The following is a 17,016-nucleotide window of genomic DNA, read 5'->3' as shown; positions in this document are numbered from 1 at the left end:
ATAGAGACCACCTTAGAGTTCCGTAGTGCGGCGTAGCTTTCTGCTTCCCTGGTTGTATCATTTGTGCGGCAATTGTACTGCTGGACAAGCCTTCCGAAGAATGGAGTCCTGAAAATAAGAGAAAATTTAAGAAATCGGCAGCCCCTAGTGCGGTTTAAGCCGCGTTTCGGGCTTGCCGTGATGGTGCCCCTCCCCCTTTGCCCATGGTATTTCCAAAGCGTAGTTATGTACGCGCGACACTGGTTTCGCAAGTTCGCGAGGGCTGGGGTTGGGGCCGCATTGCTACGCTTGCTTGGAATGTGCCAGGCGGTCTTGTTGTAGGTCACTCCGGGCGCGCTTGACGGTGTCCTGACGTTTAATGGCCGGACTGGAGAATTGCCTTGAGAGGCTGCTTTGTACTTCCGCTGCGATAGCCGCCGTATGCTCCTCCGTTCGGAGAGAGCGTTCGGTGTTTCCATTAACCGTGATGACGCCTCGAGGGCCTGGCATCTTGAGCTTGAGGTATGTGTAGTGCGGCACCGCATTGAACTTGGCAAATGCGGTTCGCCCGAGCAGTGCGTGATAGCCACTGCCGAACGGGACTATGTCGAAGATTAACTCCTCGCTTCGGAAATTATCCGGAGATCCGAAGACCACTTCAACTGTAACTGAGCCTGTACAGTTGGCTTCTATACCTAGTATGACGCCTTTAAAGGTCGTTCTGGTGGGTTTAATCCTTGAGGGATCGATGCCCATTTTCCGCACTGTATCCTGATAAAGCAGGTTCAAGCTACTGCCGCCGTCCATAAGGACTCTAGTGAGCTGAAATCCGTCAATAATTGGGTCTAGAACCAATGCGGCGAATCCGCCATGACGGATACTAGTGGGGTGGTCCCTTCGATCAAAAGTGATCGGGCAGGAAGACCATGGGTTGAACTTTGGGGCAACTGGCTCCATCACGTATACGTCCCTTAGCACACGCTTCCGCTCCCTCTTCCGGACGTGGGTTGCGTATATCATGTTCACCGTCCGCACTTGTGGGGGAAAACCTTTCTGTCCACTGTTGTTCGGCGGCCGGGGCTCCTCCTCGTCATCGCTATGCGGCCCCTTGTCTCTGCTTTCGGCATTTAACTTGCATGGCTGCTTCAACACCCAACAATCCCTGTTGGTGTGATTGGCTGGTTTTTCGGGGGTGCCATGTATCTGGCATGAGCGGTCGAGTATTCGGTCGAAACTGGACGGGCCCGGAGTATTTCTTTCGAATGGCTTTTTCCGTTGACCGGGTTTAGAGCCTCTGAATCTGGCATTAACTGTCGTGTCCTCAGCATTGTCGCCGTTAGTGCGGCGCTTTTTCTTGTTGCGACGCGACTTGCCACTGCTGTCCTTGGTATCCAAATTACCAGGGCTCTTGGTCATGTTATTGCTGCGAGCTAGCCAGCTGTCTTCTCCCGCGCAAAAGCGGGTCATAAGTGTCGTGAGGGCTGCCATAGATTTCGGCTTTTCCTATCCTAGGTGCCGTGCAAGCCACTCGTCGCGGATGTTATGCTTGAAGGCTGCTAGGGCCTCTGCATCCAGACAGTCGACGATTTGATTTTTCTTGGTTAGGAACCGTGTCCAGAATTGTCTGGCCGATTCCTCTGGCTGCTGAATTATGTGGCTTAGGTCATCGGCGTCTGGTGGTCGCACATAAGTGCCCTGGAAATTATCAAGGGATGCAGCTTCCAGGTCCTCCCAACAACCAATTGATTCTGCTGGCAAGCTGTTAAGCCAGTGTTGAGCTGGTCCTTTAAGCTTGAGTGGGAGGTATTTGATGGCATGTAAGTCATCACCGCAGGCCATGTGGATATGAAGGAGATAGTCCTCGATCCATACCGCAGGATCTGTTGTGCCATCATATGATTCGATGTTCACTGGGCTATATCACGACGCAGCTCAAACGAGCTTTGTCTACTGTGTTCGGCCCGGCCGGATTTACTATATCCGGCATGACGAGTATCGTCTCGTGCCGTGGGGCACCCACGTGATCCGTAGATCGATCTTGTTTGCCTTGCCTTTTCCTCCAATATGTCTCGCAGGTCTGGCGCATTTTCCTGCCTTGGTATTTTTGGAGCGGCACCAGGGTGTGACTTGAGTGGAGGGCCGAGAGGCCTCTCTGTCGCGGCCACGGGGTGGCTGGTCGGCCGCATCATGCGCTGGTGATGTAGGTTTAAGTGCTTCCTCCTCTAACTGGGGTAGCAACCTGCGCTTTGGGTAGCTCTTGGAGGGGCGTTCGAGTTCATACTCTTCGGCCGCAAGGACTTCAGTCCATCTGTCGGCTAGCAAATCTTGATCAGCTCTAAGCTATTTCTATTTTTTCTTGAGGCTGCTCACCATGGCCATAAGCCTGCGTTTGAAACGCTCTTGTTCGACGGGATCCTCCGGCACGACAAATTTGTCGTCGTTGGAGGGGGCATGTAATTATCGTCCTCGACCTCTACGTCTGCCGCTCTCTCATGAGGGCTGGCTTCTATATCCTCCTGTGCTGAATCTTGCTGGAGGTGGTTGTCTTCGGCACTGTCCGGGGTGTTATTATCCCCTGTGCCGGAATCACCATTTTTGTTTTGGCGGGATTTAGAGCGGCGCCACTGACGCCGACGCTTAGGCTGCTTCTTGGAGGGGTCATCCTCCGCTGTTCCATCGCCATTGCCTTCTTTTGGGGTGTCCACCATGTATACATCATACGACGAGGTGGCTTTCCAGTACCCTATAGGCGCTGGTTCTTGATCGTCTCCTGCATCGGCGTCCATACCGTCGATGTCTTCGGAGTCGAAGTCAAGCATGTCGGTTAAATCATCGACAGTGGCTACGAAGTGGGTGGTGGGTGGGCTTTGAATTTCGTCATCATCTGCATCCCAACCTTGCCGACCATAGTCCGGCCAGGGCTCTCCTGACAAAGAGAGAGACTTTAGTGACTTCAGAATATCACCGAAGGGCGAGTGCTGAAAGATGTCCGCGGCGGTGAACTCCATGATCAGCGCCCAATCCGGTTCGATTGGCCGGGGTGCGGAGGGCTCGGAGTCTGGAGAGGAGTCCGGCTCCTTGGAGTCACGGGCTTCGCAGAGAACAGGGCTGGTGTTCGGCTCGATCGCCGTAGAAATTGCAGCCCCCGAGGCGGTGTCTAACCACCCATCCTCCGTTGGTGTGATCGGCTCCGAGCTAGGGGTCGGAGCGGACACATGTGCGGCCTCCAGGGCACTGTTCGGTGGCAGAGCTAAATCATGCCCATCATGACAGTGCGGCGTGCTCGGCTGTGGCTCGAATCCGTCGAAGATCAAGTCTCTGCGGATGTCGGCCATGTAGTTCAAACTTCCAAATCTGACCTGATGGCCAGGGGCGTAGCTTTTGATCTGCTCTAGATGACCAAGCGAATTGGCCCGCAGTGCAAAGCCGCCGAATACGAAGATCTGTCTGGGGAGAAAAGTCTCACCCTGGATAGCATCGCTGTTGATGATCGGAGAAGCCATCGGGCCTAAAAGCGACGACACAGAGGAACTCTCAATGAAAGCACCAATGTCAGTGTCAAAACCGGTGGATCTCGGGTAGGGGGTCCCGAACTGTGCATCTAGGTCGGATGGTAACAGGAGGCAGGGGACACGAAGTTTTACCCAGGTTCGGTCCCTCTCGATGGAGGTAAAACCCTACGTCCTGCTTGATTAATATTGATGATATGGGTAGTACAAGAGTAGATCTACCATGAGATCAGAGAGGCTAAACCCTAGAAGCTAGCCTATGGTATGATTGTTGTTCGTCCTACAGACTAAAATCTCCGGTTTATATAGACACCGGAGAGGGCTAGGGTTACACATAGTCGGTTACAATGGTAGGAGATCTACATATCCGTATCGCCAAGCTTGCCTTCCACGCCAAGGAAAGTCCCTTCCGGACATGGGACGAAATCTTCAATCTTGTATCTTCATAGTCCAGGAGTCCGGCCGAAGGTATAGTCCGGCCATCCGGACACCCCCTAATCCAGGACTCCCTCAGGCCCCCTCTCCCCTTCTCTTCCGGTGGCGCCGGAACGCTGCCGTGGCCATCATCATCACCGCAATCTTCACCAACAACTTCACCGCCATCATCACCAACTCTTCCCCCCTCTATGCAGCGGTGTAACCTCTCTCTTACCCGCTGTAATCTCTACTTAAACATGGTGCTCAACGCTATATATTATTTCCCAATGATGTATGGCTATCTTATGATGTTTGAGTAGATCTTTTTTGTCCTATGGGTTATTTGATGATCATGATTGGTTTGAGTTGCATGTTTTATTATTGGTGCTGTCCTATGGTGCTCTCCGTGTCGCGCAAGCGTGAGGGATTCACGTTGTAGGGTGTTGCAATACGTTCATGATTCGCTTATAGTGGGTTGCGTGAGTGACTGAAACACAAACCCGAGTAAGGGGGTTGTTGCGATGGGATAAAGAGGACTTGATACTTTAATGCTATGGTTGGGTTTTACCTTAATTATCTTTAGTAGTTGCGGATGCTTGCTAGAGTTCCAATCATAAGTGCATATGATCCAAGTAGAGAAAGTATGTTAGCTTATGCCTCAACCTCATATAAAATTGCAATAATGATTACCGGTCTAGTTGTCGGTTGCCTAGGGACAAATAACTTTCTCGTAACAACAAGCTCTCTACTAAAACTAACTTAGTTGTGTCTTTATCTAAACATCCCATACTTTTTATTTACATGCTCTTTATTACCTTGCAAACCTATCCAACAACACCTACCAAGTACTTCTAGTTTCATACTTGTTCTAGGTAAAGCGAACGTCAAGCGTGCGTAGAGTTGTATCAGTGGTCGATAGAACTTGAGGGAATATTTGTTCTACCTTTAGCTCCTCGTTGGGCTTGACACTCTTACTTATCGAAAACTGTTGCGATCCCCTATACTTGTGGGTTATTAGGTCGTGTGACCCCTAGCTATATGAACATATTATGTAAGGCTCTCTGAAGCCTTCTGAATAAAGTACTTTGAGTTGTAGAGTTTTGCTGTGATGCCATGTTGTATTTACACATATCGAGCATATTATGTGTATGTTTGAAATGCTTGGTATGTGTGGGATCCGACAATCTAGTTGTTTATCCTTGGTAGCCTCTCTTATGGGGAAATGTAGTCTTGTGCTTCCATGAGCCATAGTAGTTTGCTACAGCCCGGTTCACCGGAGTCCTGCTAGCCCAGCACTACTACTCCGGAACACTTGACTGGCTGGCATGTGGTTCACTTCGTTCCTGTGTCTGTCCCTTCGGGAAATGTCACGCGGAGACATCCAGAGTCCTGTTAGCCTGCAATAGCCCGGGTTCCCGGAGTCCTGTTAGCCTAGTTGCTACAGCCCGGATTCATACGTTGTTGACCGACATGTTCGATGTTGATTCATGTATGCCTGTCCTCGTAAGTTAGTGCCACTTTGGGTTCACGACTAGTCATGTCGGCCCGGGTTCTCTGTCATATGGATGCTAGCGACACTATCATATACGTGAACCAACAGGCGTAAACAGTCCCGGGCCATGGTAAGGCGACACTCGTGGGAGTACCATGCGTGAGGCCGCAAAGTGATATGAGGTGTTACAGGCTAGATCAGTGTGACTTAGAATCGGGGTCCTGACACACCGAGACTACTAGGGTTTCACAAAGAATTGAACTCGGTCACACTGATTTATAGTTTTCGCTCAGACCGAAAGTGCAACTGCAATGGTCTAAGCCAAATCAGTGAGATCGATTTCTACAATTTGGTCGGTCCAAGATGAGTTTGGCAGAGACCTAACCCTAAATTTTCAAATACAATCTAATCTAAAGGATGTTTTCAGTGGATAGATTGATTGCATGCGTGGTCATGATCATGGCAAAGTAATGTGCTACGAATGGAGTTAAAAGAGTAGCACAAAGGGTCGAACTCATACCCTAATTCAGCGGAGTTCGCTACGGCGGGAACGGAGGGGCAGAAATCTATTGACGGCGATGGAAACCAACGGCGGGAGGTCGCTGGCGACGAGAGGACGATCCGGAGACCCGAGGCGGAAGAGCAGGACACACGCGGGCTGAGAGGTTTCAAAGAAATTTCCAAAATCTCACCCGTGGGTTTATATATCGTGACCCTATTGGTGTGACCGAGTCGAACAACTCGGTGGCACCAAGATGCAGAATCGCAAGCGGTTACTTCAACTCGGTGTGGCCGAAAAGTTCTAATCGGTTGCACCGAGATTGAAAACCTAGATCAACTTAGTGATATCCGTGTGGCCGAAATGGATGACTCGGTCATACCGAAATGCACAAAGAGGTTTTGAAAGTTTAAGTCTATGACGAATCGGGTACTCCAAGTACTCCTCACACAGAGTGGTTCGAATCTAACTTGATCAAACTTTGTGATGTAGCATGAATATAGTTTGAGACGAGAAAAGCATAGATAGCTAGAGGGAGTTCTTAGGAATTCTTGTCCATCCATTTGGCAAAAGAGAAAAAGGCAAGCAATCAAAGCAACAAATGGATGTCCTCGAATGAGTAGAATATGCATCCAACATGCTCACACAATAAAATGACAAATGAAATATGTGACAAATCATGCACAATCACTCTAGCATCTATCAAGCAATTTGGTGATGACTAGGTCATCTATATATGAGTATATTGACTTAGGAGTCAAATGAGAACATTTGATCATAGGTCATACTCATCGTTTAATCACAAGTGGGGTTGCTACTTTTACATAAAGCATTGTTGTGCTCACATCATTAGAGTTGCTTTAGCTCAATTGATTAGAGTAAAGCTCCCCTAGATGTGATATCCCCCCTAAGAGGGATGAACTAACCTTGGGTTTTGTCGATGATGACTTCATGTAGGTGTTGAAGATGTAGATGTAGATGATCAATGTTGATGTAGATCATTCGAAGCAATCCTTTGGAGTGAGTTGCACTTTCAATACCTACACGGGTTAGTCCCACAAGGAACAAACAAGGATATCCATAGACATAGAGTGATGTTCACATTGGATGATGTCCATGAAAGCATTAGGTTACCTTGTCCCTTGTCTTACCAACAAGAGGGTTTGTGACTCCTTGAACTAGTGCAAGATATGGAAGTTGTTTGCACTTGTCCTTGCCAAGATGATAAGAGTGAAGTATGTTGGCGGAGTCACCCTCAAGAACTCTCTAGTTCTTCTTCTTAGGGATCCACACCATCTTGATGGGAATCCTTGGAGTTGTAGTCGTGCTTGATGAAGTGGAACTTGATGTAGTCTTGGGGACCCACTTGACCAAGGCCTTAGGTGCTTCTTCAAATGCATCAATCTCCTCTTGGAGCTTGTCCTTGCCTTTTAGCTTGTGGTCTTGTGGTGGAAGATCATCTTGAGCTTGTGTTCCTTGGAAAGAAGTAGGATCATACTTTTCTTGTTGAGGAACAAACTTCGTCTTGGGGTATTGATCTTCTTCCCACTCAATTCCATTGGCATTGAACTTTCGTTCAAAACCAACACCTTGATTCTTCCGGTGTCTTCCTTGCTTGCGTACAATTTCCTCAAATTGCTTACTTCCGGCAAGGCTCTTGTAAACACCTTTCTCTATAATTCCCTTCAATAAGCTATTTTCTTTCTCAAGTGTAACTTGGCTAAGAGAATCATTAGTGGAATCAAGAGAACTACTAGAGGCAAGAACATTGGATTCAGCATGATTGTTGTTACTACTAGAATAAGAATCTTTCTTGTTCTTGTTGCTAGATTTAACTTATGGCATGTACTTAGACAAGAGTAAATGCTTGGCAATGTAAGAAGAACTTTTCTTGCGAATATCATCATTGATCGCTTTTAAGAGCTCATGCTCTTGCTCAAGGTTGAGCTTTTCAAAACGTAGCTTCTCATGAGTCTTTAAAAGTTCTCGATGATCTTCCAAGGTAGTTTCATGAGCTAACTTAAGAGTGTTTAGTTCTTTAGTTAGACGCTCAATCTCCTTATTATCATTGTCATTCGTTTTATCTTGATTAGCATGATTAATAGCAAGTTCATCATGGTTTTCATAACTAGAGTTGTCAACAAGCAAATCATCATCACCTAGCAAATCATCTTCATCACTATTGAAATCAACATACTCGGGGTGCGATACCTTTAGGCCTTTAGCCATGAAGCATCTTCTAATCCCTTCATTTGGGGAGTCAAATATGTCGTAGGAGTTGGTTGACACAAGTGCTAGACCGACAACACCTTCATCTTGAGTATATTCGGAGTCGGAGTGATAACTTCTCTCGGAGTGACCGTCGGAGTCGGAGCTGGATACCCATTCACAAACATGAGCTTGATGTCTTCGTTTTGTGTAGCTCTTTGATGACTTGTCCTTCCTTCCCGAATCCTTGCTTCTCCATGATGTTCTTCGTCCATAAGGGTCATCTCTACTCCTTCTCTCCCTTGGTGGCGATTCTTCTCTTCTACTTCTTCTTTAGGAGAATCTTCTCTTCTTTTGTAGGGAGCCATACACTCATTGGAATAGTGTCTGGGTCTTCCACAATTGTAGCAATTTCGCTCACGACTAGAAGATCTTTTGTCATTGTAGGACTTGACTTGGAACTTCTTTCCTTGCTTCTACTCTTGTAAAACTTGTTGAAGTTCTTCACCATTAGGGTCAATTCCTCGTTGAAGGTTTGTTTCTCACTTGATGATGTGGGAGCATCACATGAGGCTTTGTAAGCACCACTTGACTTGTTGTGAAGCTCTTCCTTATCCTTGAGTAACATCTCATGAGCAACAATTCTTCCAATGACTTCCGTTGGCTTGAGATCTTCGTAATTGGGCCTCATTTGGACCAATGTGCACATGGTATCATATTTTCCATCCAAGGCTCTTAGGTTCTTCTTGATGATGAATCTATCAGTCATCTCTTCACTTCCTAAGCTGGCAATCTCATTTGTGATAAGAGCAAGCCTAGAGTACATTTCAGCGACACCTTCACCATCCTTCATTTTGAACTTGTCAAGTTGACTTTGAAGCACATATAATTTGGATTCCTTGACGGAGTCGGTACCTTCGTGCATATCAATCAAAGTATCCCAAATTTCCTTTGCATTCTCAAGATGGCTGATTTTGTTGAATTCTTCAGGGCACAATCCGTTGAAGAGAATATCACAAGCTTGAGCATTGTATTGCAGCATCTTCAACTCTTCCGCGCTAGCTTCACGGTTCAGTTCTCTCCCATCAAAGAATTCACCTTGCAAGCCAATACACACAATAGCCCAAACGGCGGGGTTATGTCCAAGAATATGCATTTTCATCTTATGCTTCCAACTAGCAAAATTTGTACCATCAGAGTAAGGACCTCTACGGTGCTAATTTCCCTCACTAGACGCCATACTCTCCTAGGTTGTGAAACCAAGGCTATGGTCACCAAAAGCTTTGAAAATCAAAGCAAATGGAGACGAAAGCTCTGATACCACTTGTAGGATCGAAAGTATGTCTAGAGGGGGTGGGGGATAATTAGACTACTTGACCAAATAAAAATCTAGCCTTTTCCCAATTTTAAGTCTTGGCAGATTTTGGCAACTTAGCACAAATCAAATAAACAACCTACACATGCAATTCTAAGAGTATAGCAGTGGAATGTAAAACAATTGCATATGAAGGTAAAGGGAGGAGTTTGGAGGGAGAAAACGCAATGCAGACATGAAGATTTTTAGCATGGTTCCAATAGGTGGTGCTATCGTACATCCACATTGATGGAGACTTCAACCCACGAAGGGTAACGGTTGCGCGAGTCCATGAAGGGCTCCACCCACGGAGGGTCCACGAAGAAGCAACCTTGTCTATCCCACCATGGCCATCGCCCACAAAGGACTTGCCTCACTGGGGTTGATCTTCACGAAGTAGGCGATATCCTTGCCTATACAAACTCCTTGATTCAACTCCACAATCTTGACGGAGGCTCCCAAGTGACACCTAACCAATCTAGGAGACACCACTCTGCAAAAGGTAATAGATGGTGTGTTTATGATGAACTCCTTGCTCTTGTGCTTCAAATGATAGTCTCCCCAGCACTCAACTCTCTCTCAAAGGATTGGATTTGGTAGAAAGATGATTTGAGTGAAAAGCAACTTGGGGAAGGCTAGAGATCAAGATTTATGTGGTTGGAATGGAATATCTTGACCTCAACGCAAGTGTAGGTGGTTCTCTCTCAGAAAATGTATGTTGGAAGTGTAGGCATATTCTGATGGCTCTGCTAGCAAATGAAGAGTGGGTGGAGGGGTATATATAGCCTCCACATAAAATCTAACCATTACACACAAATCACCAAACTCGGTGGGACCGAATTATAGAACTCGGTCAGACCAATTTAGTTCAAAATGTGAATGTTAGGATTTTCGGTGGGACCGACATGTCAACTCGGTGGAACCGATTCCATTAGGGTTAGGGCATAACGTAATCTCGGTGAGACCGATTACACAAACTCGGTGGGACCGATTTTGGTAATAGGCAAACAGAGAGTTTGTCAGGCAAACTCGATGGGACCGATTCGCTCATCTCGGTTAGACCGAAACGTTACGAAGGGGAAATAGAGAGTTTGCATTGTAATATCGATGGGACCGATCGCTCATCTCGGTTGGACCGAAACGTTACGAAGGGGAAACAGAGAGGTTGCAATCCCATCTCAGTGAGACCGAGATACCTATCGGTGAGACCGAAATGACTAGGGTTTGTGGCAGTGGCTATGTCAAATGAACTCGTGGGCGCCAGATACAAGATTTCGGTGGGGCCAAGGTTGAATTTTGGTTTGGGACATATGTGGATATGAGAAAGTAGTTAAGGGTCTTTGGAGCATATCACTAAGCATTTTGACCAAGTAACTCATTAAGCAACACCTCACCCCCTCTTAATAGTATTGGCTTTTCCTGTGGACTCAATGTGATCTTGGATCACTAAAAGTAAAATGTAGAGTCTTGTGCTTTGAGCTTGAGCCAATCTTTTGTCCTTAGCATTTTGAGGGGTCCACTTTCTAATCCATGCCATGCCAATCATTGAGCTTTCATGAAATATTTATCTTGAAATAGCATTAGCCCAATGAGCTATATGTTGGTAGGAATTACCAAAACCACCCAGGGATAGTTGCACTTTCACATATTAACTAAATGCATACACTAATTTGTGTTGTTGCGCTTGATTTGATTTGGGATGGTTGGGTAATTTTGTTTCAGCTCAGGCTGGCCCTTCGTTAAGGTACTTTACTGTGTTAGTGTAACATGGGGGCAATAGAGGGAATCCATAAGTTACGTGCTTGTGCGTGCGTTGATGTGGTGTACACCTATGTTAGTGTGACATTTTCTTTGTTCACCTATGTTAGTTTGTTTTGTGTGCATCAAAATATTTAGGCTTTGTTTGGCCGCAGGGGATATAGGACCCAGGGGAGACAAGCAGGGTAGGGATTTAGCCCGTCACACATGAATCTGTGGTAGAAAAACACGGGCCGCTTACCACCATTTGGTTCACTCACGATGGGGGAAAGACAGGGAAAAGTTCGTCTTCAGGGGCACGGGCAAGAGTGTGTTGACTTGTCAAGAGACAATGTGTAAGAGACAGGGAACTCCATCCACGAACGGAGAGGCATTTTTTCCTCCCAAGGAATTCACTAGGAAGCAAATGAATTCTCCCATTCCACCTCTCGACCAAATGGTACGCCAAAAAAACTTGGGAAGTTCTACCACCAGGTGGGAGTTTCCAGGGAATGGACCGGGATCCCACTCCCTGCTGCCAAATGAGGCCTTAAATTCATTAGCCTGCTTGATAATTACTTTGTTCTAGTAGTCCAAATACTTGTTGCATAAAGATAAATTTGGCACTAGCACATACACGGTTACGTAGCAGATCAATTTTGTCAGGGATTAGTGATTGTGGCAACGGTGCAACACACCAGACTGCTAGTATAAGTTTTGCACCTGAGATCACCCATCGATGGGTGATCTCAGGTGCAAAACTTATACTAGCAGTCTGGTGTGTTGCACCGTTGCCACAATCACTAATCCCTGACAAAATTGATCTGCTACGTAACCGTGTATGTGCTAGTGCCAAATTTATCTTTATGCAACAAGTATTTGGACTACTAGAACAAAGTAATTATCAAGCAGGCTAATGAATTTAAGGCCTCATTTGGCAGCAGGGAGTGGGATCCCGGTCCATTCCCTGGAAACTCCCACCTGGTGGTAGAACTTCCCAAGTTTTTTTGGCGTACCATTTGGTCGAGAGGTGGAATGGGAGAATTCATTTGCTTCCTAGTGAATTCCTTGGGAGGAAAAAATGCCTCTCCGTTCGTGGATGGAGTTCCCTGTCTCTTACACATTGTCTCTTGACAAGTCAACACACTCTTGCCCGTGCCCCTGAAGACGAACTTTTCCCTGTCTTTCCCCCATCGTGAGTGAACCAAATGGTGGTAAGCGGCCCGTGTTTTTCTACCACAGATTCATGTGTGACGGGCTAAATCCCTACCCTGCTTGTCTCCCCTGGGTCCTATATCCCCTGCGGCCAAACAAAGCCTAAATATTTTGATGCACACAAAACAAACTAACATAGGTGAACAAAGAAAATGTCACACTAACATAGGTGTACACCACATCAACGCACGCACAAGCACGTAACTTATGGATTCCCTCTATTGCCCCCATGTTACACTAACACAGTAAAGTACCTTAACGAAGGGCCAGCCTGAGCTGAAACAAAATTACCCAACCATCCCAAATCAAATCAAGCGCAACAACACAAATTAGTGTATGCATTTAGTTAATATGCATGAAATTCCAAATGGCTAAACCCATCCAACCCGTGGGGTGGGCTCCATGCACCTTTCTTATTGTCATCGTGTATGAGGAGAGATCCTCCACCGACATCACCGCCAGTGACGACCTCTATCTGCATCACCATGTTGGAGAAGACCTCCGAATTGAAGGCGAACTCAAAGTTGGGCACCCCGACGCCGGACGACCATGCTAGCTCCATCTCCGCCTCCGCCGACACCAATGTAGTCATCATGTTTTCGTCACCGGCCATGCACTCCATACCTCTATGTAACACCCCGGATGTAACTTTCCCTATTTGTACTCCAACTCTTGCCGTTTCCGGCGTTAAGTCATATTTATTTCTCGGGTCCGGATCTTTGTCTCCGTGTGTTATTGTCTTTGTCATGCATCTCATATCATGTCATCATGGGCATTGCATTTGCATACGTGTTCATCTCATGCATTCGAGCATTTTCCCCGTTGTCCGTTTTGCATTCCGGCGCTTCGTTCTCCTCCGATGGTCATTTCTAACTTTCTTTCGTGTGTGGGGATTAAACATTTCCGGATTGGACCAAGACTTGCCAAGTGGCCTTGGTTTACTACCGGTAGACCGCCTGTCAAGTTTCGTGTCATTTGGACTTCGTTTGATACTCCAACGGTTAACCGAGGGACCGAAAGGCCTCATGTGTGTCGCAGCCCAACACCCCTCCAATTTGGCCCAAAACCCACCAAACTCTGCTCCATTTCCTAGAGCGTTCGATCACGATCGCGTGGCCGAAAACCGCACCTCATTTGGACTCTCCTAGCTCCACTTATGCCTATAAATACACCCCTCCATTTTCGGATCTCTCCCTCTCCGAAACCCTAGCCAAAAAAAGGGATCTCCAGCCGCCGGACATGTCCGGAGCTTAGCCGGACACGTCCGCCGCGCCCCCTCGCCCACTCCGCCGCCGCCGCCGGCCCGGGAGGCCCAGGAAGGGCCCCCGCGAGCCCATCTCTCCGCCGCGCGCCCCCGCGCCTTCGTCCCCAACGCCGAGCGCCAGCCGCCGCCGCCCCGTTCGACGTCCGCCGCCACCGCGCCGACTCCGCTGCCCCGCCGACTTCGCCTCGCCGGCCGGCACCGCCACGCCGCCGCGGCCACGCCTCCCGTCGCCGCCTCGGGCCACCGCCGCCACCACGCCGCCCGAGCCGGCCCGCGCCACCGGCGACCCGCCTCGGATCCGAGCTCCGGCGAACTCCGCCTGGCCGTCCTCGTCGCGCGAGTCCGATGAACAGTATCAGATGAACAGTGCATGAACAGTGATTCCAGATCTAGATCCGGTTGACTTCTCTCCCTCGAACCCTAATTTTCATGCGATCTTTGACCTGCTGTAACTTGGCATCCGTAGCTCCGTTTTGGACATATAGTATATCAAAATGTTCGTCTGGATGAGTACATCATTTCATTCCATTGGATCATTTTCATTTGAGCTCATCTTGATGCCCGAAATGCTGTTAGAAGAGGGCTTCGTGAGTTAATTGTCAGATCTGCTAGTTCATCTTAGACTTTTGTCATTTTTGCCATGATTATTGTGTGCATGCTGTGCCTGTGAGTCCTTCATATGTTTTGTTAAGCATCTTGTTATCTTTCCAGAGGTGCAACCCATGCATTTTTAGGATGTGTGTGGTGACTTGTGCAAGGTTGCAAAGTGAGGCACCCGGTAAATCTATTTTCAGGGACTTAGTAGTTTTCACTAAGTCTGGGATTATTTAGTTCATGATGCCATATGTTCAGCTTGTTTCCTAGCGATCCGTGCCTCTTTTGAGGATGATCAGTAAAGGAGTTTTGTTAATCATGTTATGATCTATCCATACATGTCTTTACTTGTAATTATGGAGCACCCTAGCTTGAGTGAATCGAGCTCTACTTTTGCTTTGTTGTGAATCTGGGCAGATCGTCAACTCGTTTGCGATTTTGCCGATGTTATTGTAGTTGATCTGTGCATGCTATGCCACTGTTCTTGCCATGTTTGGCTAGAATTTTGTGCCTTCTTAATGGATGTATGCTTGCCTTGTCATGACTTGCACCGTAGTGAGTGCATCGAGCTCATTTACATGCCTTCGTGAGTTATATTTCAGCATGTCTCAGTTTTCACTAAGTCTGAAAACTGATTGTGTTTTAGCTATGTTCGTGTGCCCATTAGTATATTTTGTGAACCCTTTTGGCCCCAGGTCACTTTGGGTCTTTTGTTAAGCTTGTTGAGTAGCTCCATGCCATGTTCTTACTTGTATTAATTAGGTCATGTATCATGTTGTTTTGCTGCTCCGAAGAGGGCTTCGTGATCTGAAATTTCAGACAAGTGTTAATTTCACTAAGTCTGGAATCTGTTTTGCATTTGCGTTTTTGCCATGCTTGTTTGAACCTCATAATGGATGAATTGGCCGTAGCTCATTGCTAGACTTTTGTTAAGCATCTTGTGTGCATCCCTGCCATGTATTTTGTTGTCATGTTTGGGTGCTGTAGCATGTTCATTTCGTTGCATTTAGATGCCTACTTGCTGTAAATCGCAGACCGGTGTCATTTTTGAAACGCTTGCCATTTCCAAACCGTAACTCCGATTCCGATGATATTTATATCGTTTTCAAGCGATTTCATTTCATATTTCCAGTGGCACCCTTGGAATTCCAAGTTGAGGCCAGGTTCATGCATTTCCTGTCATATCTTGCATTTTGCATCCCGCATCGCATCCCGCATAGCATATCATCATTTCATCTTATTGCTTGGTCTTGCACGTGGTTGATTGTATCCTTGTTGCTTATTTGTCTTGTTTGGGTAGAGCCGGGAGACGAGTTCACTAACGAGGAGCCCGTTGAGTTTGCTCTTGAGGATCCAGTCAACTCTAACAACTGTGCAGGCAAGATGATCACACCCTCGAAATCACTACTATCTTCGCTATGCTAGTTTGCTCGCTCTTTGCTATGCCAATGCTACGATGCCTATCATTTGCTTTTCAGCCTCCCAATTGCCATGTCAAACCTCTAACCCACCTTCTCCTAGCAAACCGTTGATTGGCTATGTTACCGCTTTGCTCAGCCCCTCTTATAGCGTTGCTAGTTGCAGGTGAAGATTGGAGGCCGTTCCTTGTGGGAACATCTTTTATTTACTTGTTGGGATATCATTATATTGCTATGTTATCTTAAGGCATCTATATATTTGGTAAAGGGTGGAAGGCTCGGCCTCTCGCCTAGTGTTTTGTTCCACTCTTGCCGCCCTAGTTTCCGTCATATCGGTGTTATGTTCCTGGATTTTGCGTTCCTTACGCGGTTGGGTTATAATGGGAACCCCTTGATATTTCACCTTGATTAAAGCTTTTCCAGCAATGCCCAACCTTGGTTTTACCATTTGCCACCTAGCCTTTTCTTTCCCTTGGGTTCTGCAGACTCAAGGGTCATCTTATTTTAACCCCCCCGGGCCAGTGCTCCTCTGAGTGTTGGTCCAAACCATCAGCCGCCGGTGGCTACCAGGGGCAACTCTGGGCTGGCCTACCGGAAGTTTAGACAATCTGAGTGTGCCCTGAGAAAGAGATATGTGCAGCTCCTATCGGGATTTGTCGGCACATTCGGGCGGTGTTGCTGGTCTTGTTTTAACCTGTCGAAGTGTCTTGAGTTACCGAGATACCGAGTCTGATCGGAACGTCTTGGGAGGAGGTCTATTCCTTCGTTGACCGTGAGAGATTGTCATGGGCTAAGTTGGGACTCCCCTGCAGGGATTGAACTTTCGAAAGCCGTGCCCGCGGTTATGGGCAGATGGGAATTTGTTAATGTCCGGTTGTAGATAACTTGAACCTAAATTAATTAAAATGAATCAACTGAGTTTGTTACCGTGATGGCCTCTTCTCGGCGGAGTCCGGGAAGTGGACACGGTGTTGGAGTAATGTTTACGCAGGTTGCTCTCTAGTTTCTCGCTCGTGCCTTGCCTCCTCTTCTCGCTCTCTTTTGCGAATAAGATAGCCACCATATATGCTAGTCGCTTGCTGCAGCTCCACATATATTTGTCTTACCCTTCCTATAAGCTCAAATAGTCTTGATCGCGAGGGTGCGGGATTGCTGATTCCCTGTGGCTCACAGATACTATAACTCCAGATGCAGGTCCAGGTGATTCTGCTCCAGGTGACGAGTACGAGCTCAAGTGGGAGTTCGACGAAGACTCTCAGCGTTACTACGTGTCTTTTCCTGATGATCAGTAGTGGTGCCTAGTTGGGGTTTGACTCAGGGCCTTGTCACA

This window comes from Triticum urartu, chromosome 3, assembly GCF_003073215.2.
Source record: "Triticum urartu cultivar G1812 chromosome 3, Tu2.1, whole genome shotgun sequence".
NCBI classification, from domain to species: Eukaryota; Viridiplantae; Streptophyta; class Magnoliopsida; order Poales; family Poaceae; genus Triticum; species Triticum urartu.
The sequence above is the reverse complement of the archived record's forward strand: the minus strand, read 5'-3'. Positions refer to the sequence as shown.